The following is a 17399-nucleotide window of genomic DNA, read 5'->3' as shown; positions in this document are numbered from 1 at the left end:
CCTCAGATGCCAACATTAGGTAGGGGGCTGAAACCTGGAGCTGGCAATGCAATACGGGACTCCCACATGGGGAACTGAAACCCAATCATTGCTGCCTCCCACTGTCTGCATTAGCAGGAAGCTGGAGCTGGGACTCAAACCCAGATGCTGCTAAATGAGAGAGTCCAGGGTATCTTAATAGACGTTTTAACCTCCAGGCCAAACACCTGTTCCAAGAGAGATTTCTGACACATTGCTGTACCAAGTGATAATGATGAGAATTTTGTATGCACTTTGTGGTTGAATTTAAAATGAACCTCCTACTAAAACACACATTTTTTTTTATTGCCTTTGAATTCCTTCATCAACAAAGGAATACTATTTGAGGCAATGTACTAGAGATAGAGATGTTTTAGTACACATGTTTATTCACAGTAGCAGAACTTCCCCCTAAAAACTTAGAGGTAAGATTTGAACTTACATTGCTTTTTCACTCTTTTTTTGGTCTGTGACAAAGTAAATTTGTACTCCAGTCTGCTATCAACCACTTCAGCCAATGCTTTGGGACACTTAATATGAATAATATGATTTTAAAAGAGAAATAATAAAACAAATGAAACATGCATGAAGGAAAATTTAAACAAAATTGAAGCTGTCCATAGAGGTTGGGTAGCCTAGACAGAATGGAAGCAGCTAATATCTTTCTGAAATTAAAATGTTTACTGATCAGCAGCAACATATTTTATGAATTCCTATAGTTGTTCTTTATGAACTCATTTTAGAAAGTGGTGCTAAATGTGAATTGCAGAAAATTATCTTAGTCTTAAACCATGTTTGTAGCAATGGAGCCTTGGAAAGTATCGTCCTCATATCACATGGATAAGCCATAGAGAAGACCCATCTGTTCATTTCCAGGGCTAGCAGGTTTTAAATTATCGACACCGTAGTGTGGAATTAAGAGTATGTTTTATATTTAGCTAAATTAAATATGGATTTCATCGTGTTTCAAATAATTTTGCAGTCTTGGGTAAGATCTTAACCTCTGTAAGCACCTGGGAAATGGGGTTCTGTTGGAGTCTCTTATGCGTGTACAGTTGCTGTGAAGGTTAATTAAATAAGCTACTGTAAAATGCTTGACTGCAATGCTTGCAGAGTGATAGCATTTTCCGCATAGTCTTACCATTTCTTTAAGAGATGCTGAGTCTTTGGGTGTGCTATGTGATTTTGGGTAGTACTGTTGTGTATCTTAAATCCAGGGTTAGAACCATGTTGTGGTGCAGGTGACTTGGAGTCAGGGCATTTCCTTGCTATCTCTTGATCTCAGAAAGTACTTGCCTACCTGCTTATGCAGCCACACGTTCCACTTTATTTTCCTGAGTGTTGGTAAACTTTGCATGGGTCTCCCATGCTGCCACAAAGCTGCTCACTTTAATTATGACTCATTTGGTTTTCTTCTTGAAACTATATTATGGTGAGGGATAAGAGCTTTCTTTTACTACATCAGAATATGCTTTCTGCTGTATTCAGCCTGATATTCCTACAAGTTGCATAATTATGAGAACATCTACCAATTTCAAAAGCACAACTTTTATGTTTATTTAATTGGCTTTTCTGTTTGATTGAGTGAAGACCCATTGGGTATTAGGATTTAAAATTCTGCTAATAAATTATTAGCATTTTTTATGTTGTAAATGCAACTTTTTTTTAAAATAAAAAGATTTGAAAAATAAGAAAAAAATAGGCAGAAAACAGCCTGTTTACCTTCACTGTCCAAACATTAATATTACCACTGTTTTCTTGAACTTTGTTTTTCTTTTCCATACCAGTATTTCCTGTAATCAGGTTGGTGTATTTCTACACTTTAGTATTCCCATCTTTAAAGTTTTCTCATGTTTTATACACCTTAACATGTGTAATATCCCATCTCATAATTCACATAGCAATTTCTCTAGTGTTTGCTTAGTTTACTTTCAATTTTAGAATACAATTTTTTTGATCTTTCTAGTTTGGGTACTGTTTTGCAAGGGGTTGGAATTTTTTGAAAACTCACCTATGATATCATAGGAACCCATTTCCTGCTTTAAGTAATTAAAACTTGAAGTTTTATTGGTCAGTCCATTGACAGTACTCTTCCACAGTGTGTTCAAGAATCTAATCCTGCCCATCTAAGAATGGGCAGGACCACATTGGGTGAATGGGCTGAATGTTGGCAGATTTCAGTTCTAATAAATACGGTGGTTTCTTGAGTGAGACTATGAGAACGCCACCACCAAGTGCCAAGTTACCTTTTCTTATTCATAGCACAAGATGAAGAAAAAAAACTCCTTATGTGCTGCTTTAAAAACATATTAGTACATGTACATCCTGAAACACTGAATTTGGAGCAGTTTAAATGTAAATTTTTATCATTACTAGCTATATAGTGCTCATATGTGACATATATGCATTGGCTCTGGTCTGTAGCAACTTTGGGCAGTAGTTCAGAAATATGGCTAGCAGACACTTCAGGCAGCTGCAAAGGAACTATGCCCAATGTCTTTGTCCTGCCAGTTGGAGGCATGTGGAGCCATGGCCAAGAGATTTATTACTTGCTACTGAAACCCTGGGAAAAGTTTATACAGAAAAGAGGAAGGGGGTTATTTGTTTTTGGTGCTGCCATCTTCTGGATTTTACCCAAAATGTCAGTCTTCCCTAAGAGTGAATTATTGTTAAATATATTCCCCCTCAATTGCACACCTACAATAAAAAAGCCAAAGATCTTTGAATTTGGAGCATTTGCAGCTAGTAGACATTGAGTTTTATCTTTAGTTTCGTAAGTGTGAGAGTGATGTTGTGTTGTTCCCACGAAAGAATTGATGCACTCTGTACTGAGTGATGTTGTTTCAATTGGAGTAAGAGAAAGAGATTTCAGTGCTTTAACACGGCACGGAGGGCTGAGTCTTTTATCTCTAGCCCAGTCCAATTATTTATACATTGTGATGGTTCCTTTGGTCTAGGAGCAGCTATTTAGGATCTATTTGATGAGAACTGAAGCTTTGAAAGGAAAATTTGGGGAAAAAGTACTTGATTCTCTCTTTTTAAAAAACAGTGTTACTAAAGCATACTTTGATGGCTTAAATAACAATGAGTTCAAAAGCAAACTCATTAGAGTAGTTTCAGGCCTTTGGGGGACAGTGGAAGTCCAAAAGTGAAATGAATTCTTAACTCACAGTAAAAGTGTTTCAAAAATAGTTTCACAATCAATAAATTAATTTCACTTTCCTAAATCTTGGATTGATAATTTTTTTTTGAACTTCTGCTTGTCGGCTTTGCACATGGCAGGATCATTTGCCAATGGGCTGTTTCGCTATGTGAGCCGTGAAATTACACTTCTTACAAATGAGTTTCCATTGTAATACATTATTATGTTGGTGAATAGCACTTTTTGAAGGTTGAATTTCTAAATGGTAATCTTTTCTCCAAATGAGGTGCATCTTGACATAACAAAAAATTGAAACACTTTCAAAATTTGGCACATGGAGTATTTAGTGGCATCTCTTCTTAAAGTTGATACAACCCAGATGTTACCTGTTCCTTTTTCTTAAAGCTTGTTCACGGGAAACTTCCCCTCCCCAGTGCAAAGAGTCTTGAGAATATGGGAGATTTCATTACAGATTTTGTGAGGGGACATAACGGAGGAGCTTTATTTGATGCATTCTTTAGCAAATGGTGTGAAACACTGAACATTTTCCTTCCTAGTCAGTGTTCCATGGGGTTGTTTTAGCCCTCCTTTGATGATTTGTGGTTCTTCCTTTCTCTTTCCCCTTTATTACTCAGTCTTTTAGGTTCTTCCTCAGCTCTGCAATCAAACCCTTTGCAGCTCCTCTCCAGACTTTTCTCTAAAAAGGGATCACTTATCAGGAGACAATGGTGGTTAAAGATACACCAAATTCTTTAGCATTTACAATTCAGTTCGCTCTTTTTTTTTTTTTTAAATAGATTCATGCATCTCTTTGCAGGTTGTCAAAGGGAGAAGATCTGAAGTTAATTTTGAAAAAATAGACCCAATTCTAAATCAAAAAGACCTTTTGGATGTTAAAATGATAACTTAAAAAATGTAGCCTTACTAAGGGACTACACTACTCTGATAATATGGAGGGTGGGAAAGAAGGAAGAGGAGGAGTAGGGGTTAACCTCTATATCTACAAAATGTATCATGAAAAAATGATAATAATACAGTCTTTAAATATAGTCTTAAGATCTTTTAAAGGCCCAAACAGAATCCCCTAATATTGTAACGCACTGAGTGATTTTCTATTCAAAGCCAAACCAATGTTTTACCAGTATTTGTCAATTCCTTAGTTATCCCTCCATACTTTTTTACCCCCTTACTGTGAAGGGGCACTTTGCTTTAGACTTTTTTTTTTTCCTAGGAGTGCTATTGCTGGGTCATATGGTATGCAGATTTTGAGTTGTTTGAGTGTTCTCCAGACTGATTTCCATAAAGGCTGTACCAACTTGCAGCTCCACCAGCAGTGGAGTAGGGTTCCCTTTTCCCCGCATCCTTGCCAACAAGTGTCGTTGGTGTTCTTGTTTATGTGGGCCAATCTAACTGGTGTTAGGTGGTACCTCATCGATGTCTTAATTTGGATTTCCCTTATTGCCAGGGAACTGGAGCATTTTTTCATATGTTTGTTTGCCATTTGGGCTTGTTCCTTTGTGAAATGTTTGCCCATTTCCCGAGCCCATTTCTTGAGTGGCTTGTTTTGTTTTTTTGGTTGTTTTAGAGTTCTTTGTATATTCTGGAGATTAGCCCACTATCTCCTACATAGTGCGCGAAGATCTTCTCCCATTCTGTGGTTTGTTTTTTTACTTTGCTGATTGTTTCCCTTGCTGTACAGAAGCTTCTTAGTTTGATGAGGTCCCATTTGTTTATTCTGTTCTCAACTGCTATTGCTTTTGGTGTCCTTCTTAGAAAGTCAGGACCTACTCCTAGGTTTTGCAGGGTATTTCCAACATTTTCTTCCAAGAGTTTGAAGGTTTCTGGATGTAGGTTTAGGTCTTTTATCCATGTAGATTGGATCTTAGTGTATGGTGACAGGTGTGGGTCTATCTTTTTGTGTCTGCAGTTGTCCCAACAACATTTACTGAAGTGGCCTTCCCATTTGCTTGGATTGTCATTGGTTTTTTTGTCAAAGATTAATTGGCTGTATTTGTGTGGGTTCCCTTTTGGTGCTTCTATTCTATTCCATTGATCTTCCTTTCTGTCTTTGTGCCAGTACCAGGCTGTTTTGATAACCACTGCTCTATAGTATGTCCAGAGGTCCGGGATTGTGATTCCCCCTGCTAACCTCTTATTTTTCAGGATGGTTCTAGCTATTCGTGGTTTTTTGTGTTTCCAGATGAATTTTTGAATCATTGTGTCTAGTTCTGTGAGGAATGTTTTGGGCAATTTGATTGGCATTGCATTGAAAGTGTATATTGCTTTTGGTATTATAGACATTTTAATGATGTTGGTTTTACCTATCCAGGAGCAAGGAATGTTATTCCATCTTTTGAGGTCTTGTTCAATTTCTTTTTTGAGTAGTTTGTAGTTTTCTTCGAATAGGTCTCCTACTCTTTTAGTTAGATTTATTCCCAGATACTTCATACTTTTCTCTACTATTTTGAATGGTATCTTGCTGGTTAGGTCTTTTTCCATCTTGGGGCTGTTTGTGTACACAATGGCTGTTGATTTTTGTTCATTAATTTTGTACCCTGCCACTCTGCCAAACTCTCATATAAGTTCTAGTAGTTTCTGTATTCAGTCTCCTGGCTTTTCTATGTACAGGATCATGTCATCTGCGTATAGTGAAAGCTTGACTTCTTCGTTCCCCATTTGTATGCCTTTGATTTCTTTTTCTTGTCTTATGGCCTCTACAAGTACCTCTAGGACTATGTTGAATAGCAGTGGAGATAGTGGGCATCCTTGTCTTGTTCCAGATCTCAGCGGGAAGGGTTCTAACTTTTCTCCATTCAGTATGATGCTGGCGTTGGGTTTTTCATAGATTGCTTTGATTATGTTGTGGATTTTTCCATCTATGCCTACCTTGGTTAGAGTTTTTAGCATGAAGAGGTGTTGGATTTTGTCAAAAGCTTTTTCTGCGTCCATTGATACTATCATGTGGTTCTTGTTTTTTAGCTTTTGGATGTGATGTATCACATTAATGGATTTCCGAATGTTGAACCATCCTTGCTTTCCAGGGATGAATCCTACTTGATCCGGATGGATGATCTGTCTGATGATTTTTTGAATTCTATTGGCTAGGATTTTGTTGAGAATTTTAGCATCAATGTTCATCAGAGAGATAGGTCTGTAGTTTTCCTTCTCTGATGGTTCTCTGTCTGGTTTTGGGATTAAGGTAATGTTGGCTTCATAGAATGAGTTTGGAAGGGTTGCTTCCTTTTCTATTGTTTTGAAGAGTTTGTAGAGGATTGGGGTTAGTTCTGTTTGGAATGTTTTGTAGAATTCTGAAGTGAAACCGTCTGGGCTTGGGCTTTTCTTTGTTGGGAGATCCTTGATGACTGCTTCAATCTGTGTCTCAGTTATGGGTTTATTCAATTCTTCTGTTGCCTCTGGACTGAGGTTTGGTAAGTGGTGGAGGTCTAAGAAGTTTTCCACTTCTTGGTGGTCCTCTAATTTATTGGAGTACAGTTCTTTGTAGTAATTTCTGATTATTTTCTTAATGGTTGCAGTGTCTGTTGTTATGTTGCCTTTTTCATTTTTAATGCTGTTGATTCTCGCTTTCTCTTGTTGTTTTTTGATCAGTCGGGCCAGTGGAGTGTCTATTTTGTTTATTTTCTCAAAAAACCAACTTTTTAATTTGTTGATTTTATGTATAATTTTTTTGATTTCTATTTGGTTTATCTCCTCCCTTGTTTTGATGATTTCTTGTTTTCTGCTGTGTGTGGGGCTCTTCTGTTGCTGTTTTTCCAGCTCCTAGAGGTGTGTGGTTAGTTCCTGTATTTGGCATCTTTCTTGGGCCTTGACATGGGCTTCGATTGCGATGAGTTTACCCCGTAGCACTGCTTTGGCGGTGTCCCACAAGTTTTGGAATGTTGTATCAGAATTTTCATTGGTTTCCATAAATTTTTTGATCTCATCTTTAATTTCTTCTCTGACCCATTGTTCGTTTAATAGCATATTGTTCAACTTCCAAGAGTGTCTATATTTCCTGGGGAGTTTTGAGTTGTTGATTTCCAGTTTCATCCCAGTTTCATCCCATGGTGGTGCCTCTCTTCTGTCGGCTTGTCCTCTCCTATTTTCTGGAATATGCCCTCTCTGCTTTACCCTGGATAACGATTCTCCATCTGTTTAAACATGTCCTTACTCTATTCCACAATCTTGATTCTTCCAGATGTCTTATTTGTTTATGATGTGTTTAACGGGCCAGGTAGAGGAGATGTGTGGCAGTTTGGGAATGAGCTCTTTGAGGTGGAGTAGATTTGACCTGTGGCCTTACTGATGACTAGAAGTTGACTAGGTCAAGGTGGTTGGGGGAAGCAACCTGCTGGGAAGGAGAGTTAGAGACAGCAGGAACAGCAGGGGTGAAGGTCCTGTGGAAAGAGGAAGGATGATGGAGACTGAGTGTCAGAGTCAAGAGAATAAGGACAAGAACAAGGTGAGATGGGGCCAGCGTATGCAGGGGCATAAAGGTCATATTACGAGTTTGTATCTTTTGCCAAGGGGATTTCCCAAGAATAAGGGACTGCATAGAAGGGGGTGCCTTTGGAAAACCTTGTTTCTACTGCATGGGGTAGAAGCCAATGGTGAGGGGCTGGCATGACTGTGGGAGAGAGTGGTTTTCTATGGTTTTCTACGAACCTGCATGGCTGTCCATATCACTGTTGAGTTTCTTGAGGCTGAGACACTCTATTTTCCTTACCAATTGTTCTTTCATCGCACAGTTGATTCTCAGCTATCATATGTTAGATTAGCAAAATGCATTTAATCAAATGAGTATTTTCGAAGCAAAAGCAGAGTATCTTTTAGGTATCTACTCCCTTTTTCTCTGCAACTACTCTCAGCAAGGATAAATGTCCAAACAAGGCATGTCATGTGCACAGTACTATCTTCTATCATGACCACGATAGGTATTCTTAGATACCAACCCCATGTTTAATCCCAGCGCTCGGTGTTACCTTGAGTGTCTGATGCTGCACCTTAGCATGCACAGGAAAGTGACAAAGCAAGAGAAAGTTAGGTTCTCCCATTCCTAACCTGATAAGCCCCATGTTGAAATGAGTGTAGCTTCAGATAGTATTGGAAGCAGTGCTGCTTATGGTTTCATTTGCAGCTGCCTTCCAGGTTTAGCATGGCAGACAGGAAAAACTGAGAAACTGGGCAGCCTGAGCCTTGGGTGATGAAGTAGGCGGGGGTTTGCTCAGGTTTAGGGCAGATGTTTCACTCCCAGCAACGTTTTCTGCATCACTTGGCTGACAAACTGTGTTCACCCCACTGGCCTCCGTCATCTGGTTACCTGGCCCCTCCTCAGGCGCTTGTGTTCTGACATACTTTCTCCTTTACACTGCTAAATTTAAGGCTTCATTTTCAAGTCAAATGCTCATCTGGCTGGCTGCCGGGAAGATCACATGGTGGAGTGCTGAGAGACCTAGGCAGGGCTGGTGTGCTTACTTGTGCACATCAGATCTGCAAACCATATGAACTGTAAAACTACTAAAATATTATTTAAAAAAAACCCAAAGTTTTGTGCCAAAAGGGGAGAGCTGAGTTTTTTCTTCTCTCTAGATGAAGTTATGAAGTATCTGGAAATTACCGATCTGCATCATACAATGCGTCATCTGTATCAGCCAGCATGGGATCCATCCAGGCTTAACCCCTGGAGGACCCAGTTCTGTGAACACTTGTGTTACTAGAAGGAGGTTTTGGAGTCACAAGAGTTGAATTGCTAGGTACACAGTTTTAATGGATTTGTCCTGCTTTTGCTTAAGATTTCCTCGTGCCACTTGGATGATACAAATAGATGAATGTTTTGTAAAATACTAGAATTTAATTGTCCATGAAGAGCAAGACAAATAGAAATAGTGACTGTGGTGGGTGACAAGGCACTAGAGGCTGCTTGCATAGGGAAATATTTCTCAACAGGTGTTGTTCCTCTGTTGTGCTTTCTTTCTTTCATCAGATCCCTCACTGAATTGTCTCAAAGGACCTGATGTGTGGTCTTTTTCCCTTGTTGTGGTTGCAGGCCCCGTGTGTGCTGCATGCTTTCCATGCACAGACCACTTGTGGCAGTTTTCATTTATTCCAGCTTGGGGAATATCTTCAGATTATTCTGTGGCTGATTCTTTTCTTTTTAAAATTTATTTTTATTGGAAAGTCAGATATACAGCTAGAAGGAGAGACAGAGAGGAAGATCTTCTGTCTGATGGTTCACTCTCCAAGCGGCCATAATGGCTGGAGCTGAACCAGTCTGAAGCCAGGAGCCAGGAACTTCCTCCAGGTTTCCAAATGGGTATAAGTTCCCAAAGCTTTGAGTTGTCCTCAACTGCTTTCCCAGGTCAGAAGCAGGGAGCTGTAAGGGAAGCAGGGCTGCCAGGATTAGAACTGGCACCCGTTTGGGTTCTTGGTGCGTTCAAAGGTGAGGACCTTAGCGACTAGGCCATTGTGCTGGGCCCTGATTCTTTTGATTTCTCTGTCTTATAAATTTTGTCCTTGCTCTGCGTATCTTTTCTCATGAAGAAGAAAGAGCCCTGGAATTGAGATGAAAATGATAGAAAAGTAATATTCGAGACCTTATTATATCAAGCATATGCTAGAGAATTAAATATGTAAAAACAAGTATGCAAAAAAACTGTGATAAGAGTACTTAACAGTTGGTATGTAGGTTTGTTAATGTTTGGCTTCACTGGTATAAATAATGCTGAACTAATGTTTGTTCTATCCAAATGTACCTAATTATTGTCCACTGTTCCTGACATGGATGTCCTAATTAACCAAATGGAAGCTTCTAATGCAATTCCCATTAAAATCTCTTAAAATTAGGAAAGAAGTTCAAGAGATACAAAACTACTCATCCACTTATTTTAGCATTTTTTGTAGACTATAAATGATGCTGTAGGGCTTTGACACCGATAGCTAGAAAGCAGAGAGGACCTGAAGGATTGTGAAGCAGAAATACTTGATCCCAGCCCTGGGTGGGGTACAGCATGTAGAATGTTTCCCAGAAACTAATTAAAAAGTCAGCTTTCTGGAAAAAATGTTTCATATTCCTATTAGAGAAAGCCAGATCTACTCCAGGCAAGAAAAGCTATATTCATTGTATAGAAAAAAATGTTAAGGACTGCAGATTTGAGTAATGCCAAAAAGAAAGGAAAGGATTGCATTCAAAGGCATATGTTATTTCTCTTGTTTATAAAACATGAGAAATGAAACTACCATCTGACCTCCCAACATTCATCCCCTAGACTTTTTGCTGTCATGGGTGTGTACAGAGCTCTTGTCAGTGGACCTGGGGCCCTTTACAGGGTAGGGCCTTGGCTAACAGCATGGATGGTTTTCCTAGGTTGGCTAGTACTGCCGATAGTGCATTCATTTAGACACCCTAGTTCATGACCTAAATTGACCCAAGGGAAAGTGTTGTCATTCCTGCTTGTACTCAGTCTTATTGGCTTGGATTGGTGAAAGCATTGAGCACTGCAGGTGTGCTAGCCCTGGGGCCATGTGAATTGTTTCCAGCACTGTTACACACTGACAAAGGTATATTATGGCTTTTCTCTGAGCCATAAAGCAATCTTTAGGTCTGTCTTACTCTCTGAATGTGGAGTGCTTCCTATGTGCCAAAGATGGTGAATATTTCTTGGTTCATAGGCTGTGGTAGGAGAGAGATAAATGAGAGATTAGTTTCAGTAGAACTTATATGATGTTGGCGATATCTTCATGGACTACCACATGTGCTTAGTCCATTTGCGGGGCTGAAGCAGTGATGGTCAGACGGCGGTAGCTTGCTAGAAGAGGTGAATCTTTAACTAAAATGGACCAACTAAAAATAGCAACCAAGTAAAAGAAAAAATGTTCTTTTTAAGAGAAAAATATCCATTAACTTATTTTTTGTGCAACCTGTGCTTATAATATGTACAGTTATTTATTCTGCTTTTCTCTTTTGACATGATTACTTGTATCTGATATTAAAGTTCTTAGAAAAAAATTTTAGTTGGTGCATAATGAATGTGCTGTAAGTGATCATTCCCCTATTTCTGGGAAATTCTTAACTTTTGTTTATATAAATAGGAACATTATTCAGTGTAAAATTTATGTAAATCTCCAATTATATCTGTAGCTTCTAGTTAGTAAAGACTCATTTTTATTAGAAAGGCAGATTTTACAGAGAAGAGACAGACAGATCTTCTGTCTGCTGGTTCACTTCCCAAGTAACTGCAATGGTCAGAGCTGAGCTGAACCAAGCTAGGAGCCAGGGTCCTCTGTGCGGGTACAGTGTCCCAAGGCTGTGGGCCATCCTCTACTGCTTTTGCAGGCCACAAGCAGGGAGCTGGATGGGAAGTAGACCATTTGGGGTCAAAAACCAGTGCCTGTATGAGATCTCGGTGTTTGCAAGGCAAGGATTTAGCCACTAGGCCATAATGCCAGACCCAGATTCTAATTCTATGGGAGCTAAATACACATGTAGTTTGTTTTAAAAAAATATTTATTTACAACTAGTAGAAAGACAGAGAAAGGGAGAGACTGCATGCAAAAGGAAGAGAGGGGAAACGAGGGGGCGGGGGGAAGAGAGGGAAGAGAAAGAGAGTGAAAGGAAAAAGAGAGATAAAGAGAAATCATCCATCCACTGGTTCACTCCCCAAATGCCTCCAGCAGTTAGCCTGGGCCAGGCTGAAGTAAACTCAGGTGGGTCTTCCTTATAGGTGGCAGACCTTGAGTACCTGAGGACTCGAGTACTTAGCCATCATTTACTGCCTTGTGGGATACTTTAGAAGGAAGTTGGAGTGGAAGTGGAGTAGCCAGGACTCAAACCAGCCTCTCAATATGAGAGGTGGCGTTCCATGTGAAGGCTTAACCTGCTCTGCCCCTGTATCTTCTTTTCAAGATTCTTAGTACGTATTGTTAAAATTCTTTCTAGCAGGTTTGTACCAATTTATCATCCCACCTGAACAAATAGAGTACTTGTTCTACACCACCAAAACATTGAGTGTTATCTTTTTTAAAAATACAGGCTAATTTGATAGATATAAATATGTGAATTTGTTTTTAAAAAGTGTTAATTTATAGCAATTTATAGTAAAAAGCTATTTACAATATTTCTCCTATCTCTGACTTGTTTATGCTCATTGCCTATTATTGGCCTACACATTTCTTTATGTTCAGTAAATTGTTCCACCGGTAAACATTGACATCTCATGTTGTTCACAGAGCTAGCACTTCGTGTTCTCTGCTGCTGTAGTGTGCAAGCTGAATACCATGTGTCTAAGCAGGCCCTGACCATCCAGGTTTCTGCCAGTTTGCAGAAAACGCAGATCAAAGCTGACTTCTCTTAAAAACTCTTCAGTAGCTTCCATTCCCATTCCTTCATAAGTGCTTATTCCGGTGCAACCTTGAGTTTGTCATACTCGTTTCCAAGAACACTAAAATACTGGCCTTTAGAAAACTTCCACTGGCTTCTCTTGCTTCTCTTTCACCCGTCAGCCCTTAGCTTCTGTGTTGCAATCTCTGGAAATCCTTCCCATGTCGGCAGGTCGATGGCTGATGGCTGATGGTTGGTGCCCTTTCTGTGTTCCTGCAGCACATTGTAAATGTCACGAGGACGGAGTCAAGCACAGCATTTTAGAACTCGGTCCATTTTAGGCTTGCTTTCTTAGCAGTGAGTCACTGCAGAATGAGAACCACATTGAATTTATCCTTGTTGCTTTGGCCCACTGCCCAATATCTAGTAGAAACTCAATGTTTGTTAAATGCAGCGGAATCTACTTAATCTTTCAACAGCAGGCATTCATGTCTTAGATCATAATTTAAAAACTGGAAATTTAAGGATGTGAAGGTGGCTAGTTACCTGTAGTAAGGGACATCTTGACTTAATAGCCATAGGAGGTGTAAGTGAAAATATCCTCTTTGTGGAAAGAGAAGATTGCTTTTATCTCAGTTTGTATCTATGTCTGTATCTATTTGTAAAATTTTCTGTTTTTTGGCCTAACAGTGATCTAGTCCATTCTTACCTTCTTGCTATGTCTTCCTGTTCCATTTCTGCCACCCTTCTAAGGGCCTTTCCAGCAGGAGTAGCCATATGAAATTATTCACTTCAGCGTTAGAGTTCAATATGCTGCTGCACACTCATTATGAGTCTCTGAAAACAGTTGATCTATATTGAAGTATTCATTAGCAGATAGATATTGAGGCCTTAATGTGTTAGACACCATCCTGCTTACTAAGGAAACAAAAATAAGCAGACCAGAAAAATTACTGCATTAATGAAACTCCCTGCATTAATGAAACAATGAACAATATGAACAGCTCATATTTCAGATAGTTATTAGGTGCAACCAAGACAATAAAACAGGAAATAGTATAAACAGTGATGGGATTGGATGTGGTGAGATGATTTTTTTTTTTTACTTTTTCAGTATCATTACCTATCATTTTTGTTATCTGTTTTAAAAATAGTTTTTATTTGAAAGAGTTAAAGAGGAAAGAGGCATTGGATACACACATACTCACACCCCTTCCACCCTTGGTTCACTCCCAAGATGGTGGCCATGATTGGTTCTATGCCAGGCTGAACACAGGAGCAAAGAGATTCCCAAAGTCTCCCAGGTGGCTGGCATGGCCTGTCTTCTGCTACTTGTTCCATGTTGGTAGCAGGGAGCTGGACTGGAAGTAGAGTAGTGGGGACACAACCTGGCACACATAATGAGATTCTGGCATTGCAGGTGGTAGTTTTACCCACAAGGCTATAATGCTGATCCAACGAGGTGATTTTAAGTATAGTGGTTACATAAGGTTTAGAAGCTCCAAAATGCAAATGAAATTTATAGTAGATATCTAATATGGCTGGAATACCATGAAAAATAAAAGTTCTGACAGGTTGGCAAGAATAAATTCTTGTACATGATGATGGAGAATTTCAGTGTATATTAGAAGTAATAAGAAGTCGTTAGAGGGATTTAAGCAGGAATGTGACATGAACAACAAGATTTTACTGGGGCAAATGTTATGATGCAGTGAGTTAAGCAGGTATTGCTGACATATCAGAGTTGCTGGTCCCAGCCGATTACCTCCCAGCATCATCACCATGTGTAATTGCTTTATACACACACACACACACAAACCGTACTATAATGATTCTTTATCTGTGTATTATCTGCCTACAGCCTCCATCAACTACCTGATATTTTTGTACCTGTCCTCTTTTTTAATCTTCTGGGCTATTTGAAAGTCAAATCCTATATGTCATATTCTGCTATCAATGAATATTTTCCCTTTTATCTTGAACACATAAGAACTTAAAACATATTTCGCAAAATTTCCATTACTACATCCAATATTTCCATCATATCATTCAGCGCCTTGGATTGCGATATATTTTCAAGGTAGAGATGATAGAAGGCTGCTCCATTGGGAGTGTGTAAAGAAAGGAATCAATCTGTAGTTCTTGGCTGATATGATAAAGTGGGGAAAATAGGAAGGACCATGTGGTGATGATTATTTTCTTCCTGGACTGGGAAACCAGAGTTCTTTTTAGGCTATTAGTCATTTTGTGAAAGTATAGAGTACGTGGTTGACCCTTAAGATAGAGGTATGGGCTGAAAATACAAATTTCGAAATTCATTTGACCTTTTAGAATGAGATACTATATCATATGTAATAATGAAGAGACAAGCTTTGGATGCTGTAAGGTTTAGGGATGGAAAAAAACATGCTAGCTAAAGATTTGAGAAAGAGTGACAAATGAACTAAAGAAAATCAGTAGAAAGTAGAATCATTTGATGAAAGAAGGAGTGACTGAATGCGATGAATAATGTGAAGACTAAGAACTGGTCACTGAATTTAGCAAAATAAAGAATGAGCAGAGAGGTTGTAGTTGGAGGGATAAGGACAAAAATTTGAATGCCGAAGAAACGGGCAGCCGAGAAGTGGAGATAGTATGAACAGATAGAGCATTTGAAGCCTTGAAATTAAGATCAAAATATACACACCCATTGTAAAACTAGAAGGGAAATCAATGGGAGGGGAAGGGACCTTGGGGAAGAGAACAGGCAACCCCAGAGCCTATGGAACTAGATCATAAAATAAAATATAATATTTTAAATGCAAAAAAGTCCTAAGTGAGATTATTTATAAAATAAATAAAATATTTTACATGCATATACTATAGCTTGCTAAATATTTACAAGATATACATGTTCTTTTGTAATTCATAGCTTTCAAAATTTTATCTAAAACTTAAATGTGTTGATAGAGGTTTAAATATTGGGTGGGCTTATTTTAAGAACTCCAGACTTATGAAAAAGACATTTTGAAAAACAGAGAAGAACTAACTTTTGTCCATCATGTTGGGAAATTAAAACTTTGACCAGTTTCTTGCCCTAAGTCATAGGGTCCCTGGGTGTTTAGCTGCGTGTCTTTATTTTCTGATTCTACAAAATGGGATCTTACTGCTATGCTACATAATCTTTTTTTCTAACCATGAGGTCAATTTTCTATTTTTGAAGAGTGAAAGATTTTTGAAAAATCCATTTCCAGTTTTTGGATCATTCTGAACAGAATTTTATTTGCTAATAACAAGATGATGCTTTCTGTGTAATCTTCAAAGATCAATCTGCCTATAAAAATTTCTAGGTTTTGTTTAAACAATCCCCTGAGATTTGTCAGGCACAAATTGAAACGATCAGCTGGAGCTTTGTTTCTCATAATAAAGGTGTGGAGGCTGTAAAACTGACGGCACAATGAAAGTGATCATGACCAGCAAGTCTTACCCTGATTCTGTGAGAATTATGAAAGACATAATGGTTGAAGCCTTGGAGAATAGAGATACTTTACTTATGACCGTAAGTAAATCCTGACTGAAACTTGCTGGCAGGGTGTTAAGTCATGATTCTGAGAAGACCAGTCTGGATGGACTGGTGTAATAAAGTCCAGGCATATAGTTTTTTGATGAGCTCACTGCACACAGGGATGATGTTTGGACTGTCTTGAAGAACAAGAGTTCATATGTACTTTATTAAATAGTCTCTGGTCAATCAGTTTTCTCACTGGGCTTTTGATGACAGCTGGATGGCAAACAGTGTAACACTGAGATCACTCTGCTGAGGTGCAGGTTTTCCTCATGGTTGGAAAATAGTTACATGCTGCAGGTATCAAAAGACAAAGATTTCATCATGGTTATTTAAAACAGATTTGCATGTTCCCTTTGTTCATTGGGTTGTTGGGTACTGCAGCCTGTACCTAATTTCACTTGGATCTCGTGCTCAGTAAGGTGTCTGTCGCAGGGCTCATTTGGGTTAATAGGAGTGGTCTTGGAGTATTAGGGAAGGGGTGTGAGCTTACATGCCAATGGGTGAGTAACTAATTAAGAGTTTTATTTATATATGATCTGGTTTATGAAGAACTCAAGTCAGTGATATCACAACTTTAAAAAATGACACTAACAATTTTTTAAAAAAGATTTATTTGAAAGAGTTATAGAGAATGAGAGAGGCGAGAGGGAAGGGAGAAAAGGAGAGAGATCAAGATCTTCCATCCACTGGTTGCTGCTCAGATGGCAGCAATGACCAGGCTGGTTCAGGACAAAGCCATGAGTCAGGAACTTCATCTAGATCTCCTAGTGCAGGGGTCAAAGGACTTGGGCCATCTTCCTGCTGTTTTTCCCAGGCCATCAACAGGGAGCTGCTTTGGTAGTGCAACAGTCATAATGTGAGCCAGTGCCCATGTGGCATGCTGGTGTTGCAGGTGGTTGGTTTATCTTCTGTGCCACAGTGCTGGTCTCAAGATTTATGTTTTTGCTTCAAAGGAAGAGAGAGACAGAGAACATGAGCATGAAAGAACACAGAAAGCTATCTGTTGGACCATTTCCTAGTGGTACACTGTTAATGAGAGTGTAAATTGGTACAGTCCTTGTGGAAAAGATTATGAAAGTCTCAAACAACTAGAAATGGCACCGTGTTAGGTTCCATCCATCTTACTACTGAAGATACAGTTAGAGGACATGAAACCAGTCTGTTGGAATGATGTCTGCACTTTGAGGTTTATTGGAGCACTATCTATAAGATCAAGAAATGGAAGAATCTAAGTATCGACTAATAGATGGATAAAATTGGGGTACATACCTAAAATAAAATACTATTCAGTCACAAAGAAGGATGAGATCTTCTCACTTGTAACATATAATGAGTGTTTATACATATATACAAATCAGGAAGAGGTAGAGATGTTGGTA

The 17399-nt window shown here is 38.9% G+C and overlaps 1 protein-coding gene across 3 annotated transcripts in view; it reads left to right on the top strand.

Annotated features, from left to right (window-relative positions):
* Nucleotides 1-17399, top strand: part of ATP8B4 (ATPase phospholipid transporting 8B4 (putative)) — a 249725-nt gene that overhangs the window by 106864 nt on the left and 125462 nt on the right. The window lies entirely within an intron of this gene.

This window comes from Ochotona curzoniae, unplaced genomic scaffold (genome assembly GCF_017591425.1).
Source record: "Ochotona curzoniae isolate NIBS_2020 unplaced genomic scaffold, NIBS_Ocur_1.0 scaffold_4701, whole genome shotgun sequence".
NCBI classification, from domain to species: Eukaryota; Metazoa; Chordata; class Mammalia; order Lagomorpha; family Ochotonidae; genus Ochotona; species Ochotona curzoniae.
This window is presented reverse-complemented; position numbering and strand designations above follow the sequence as displayed.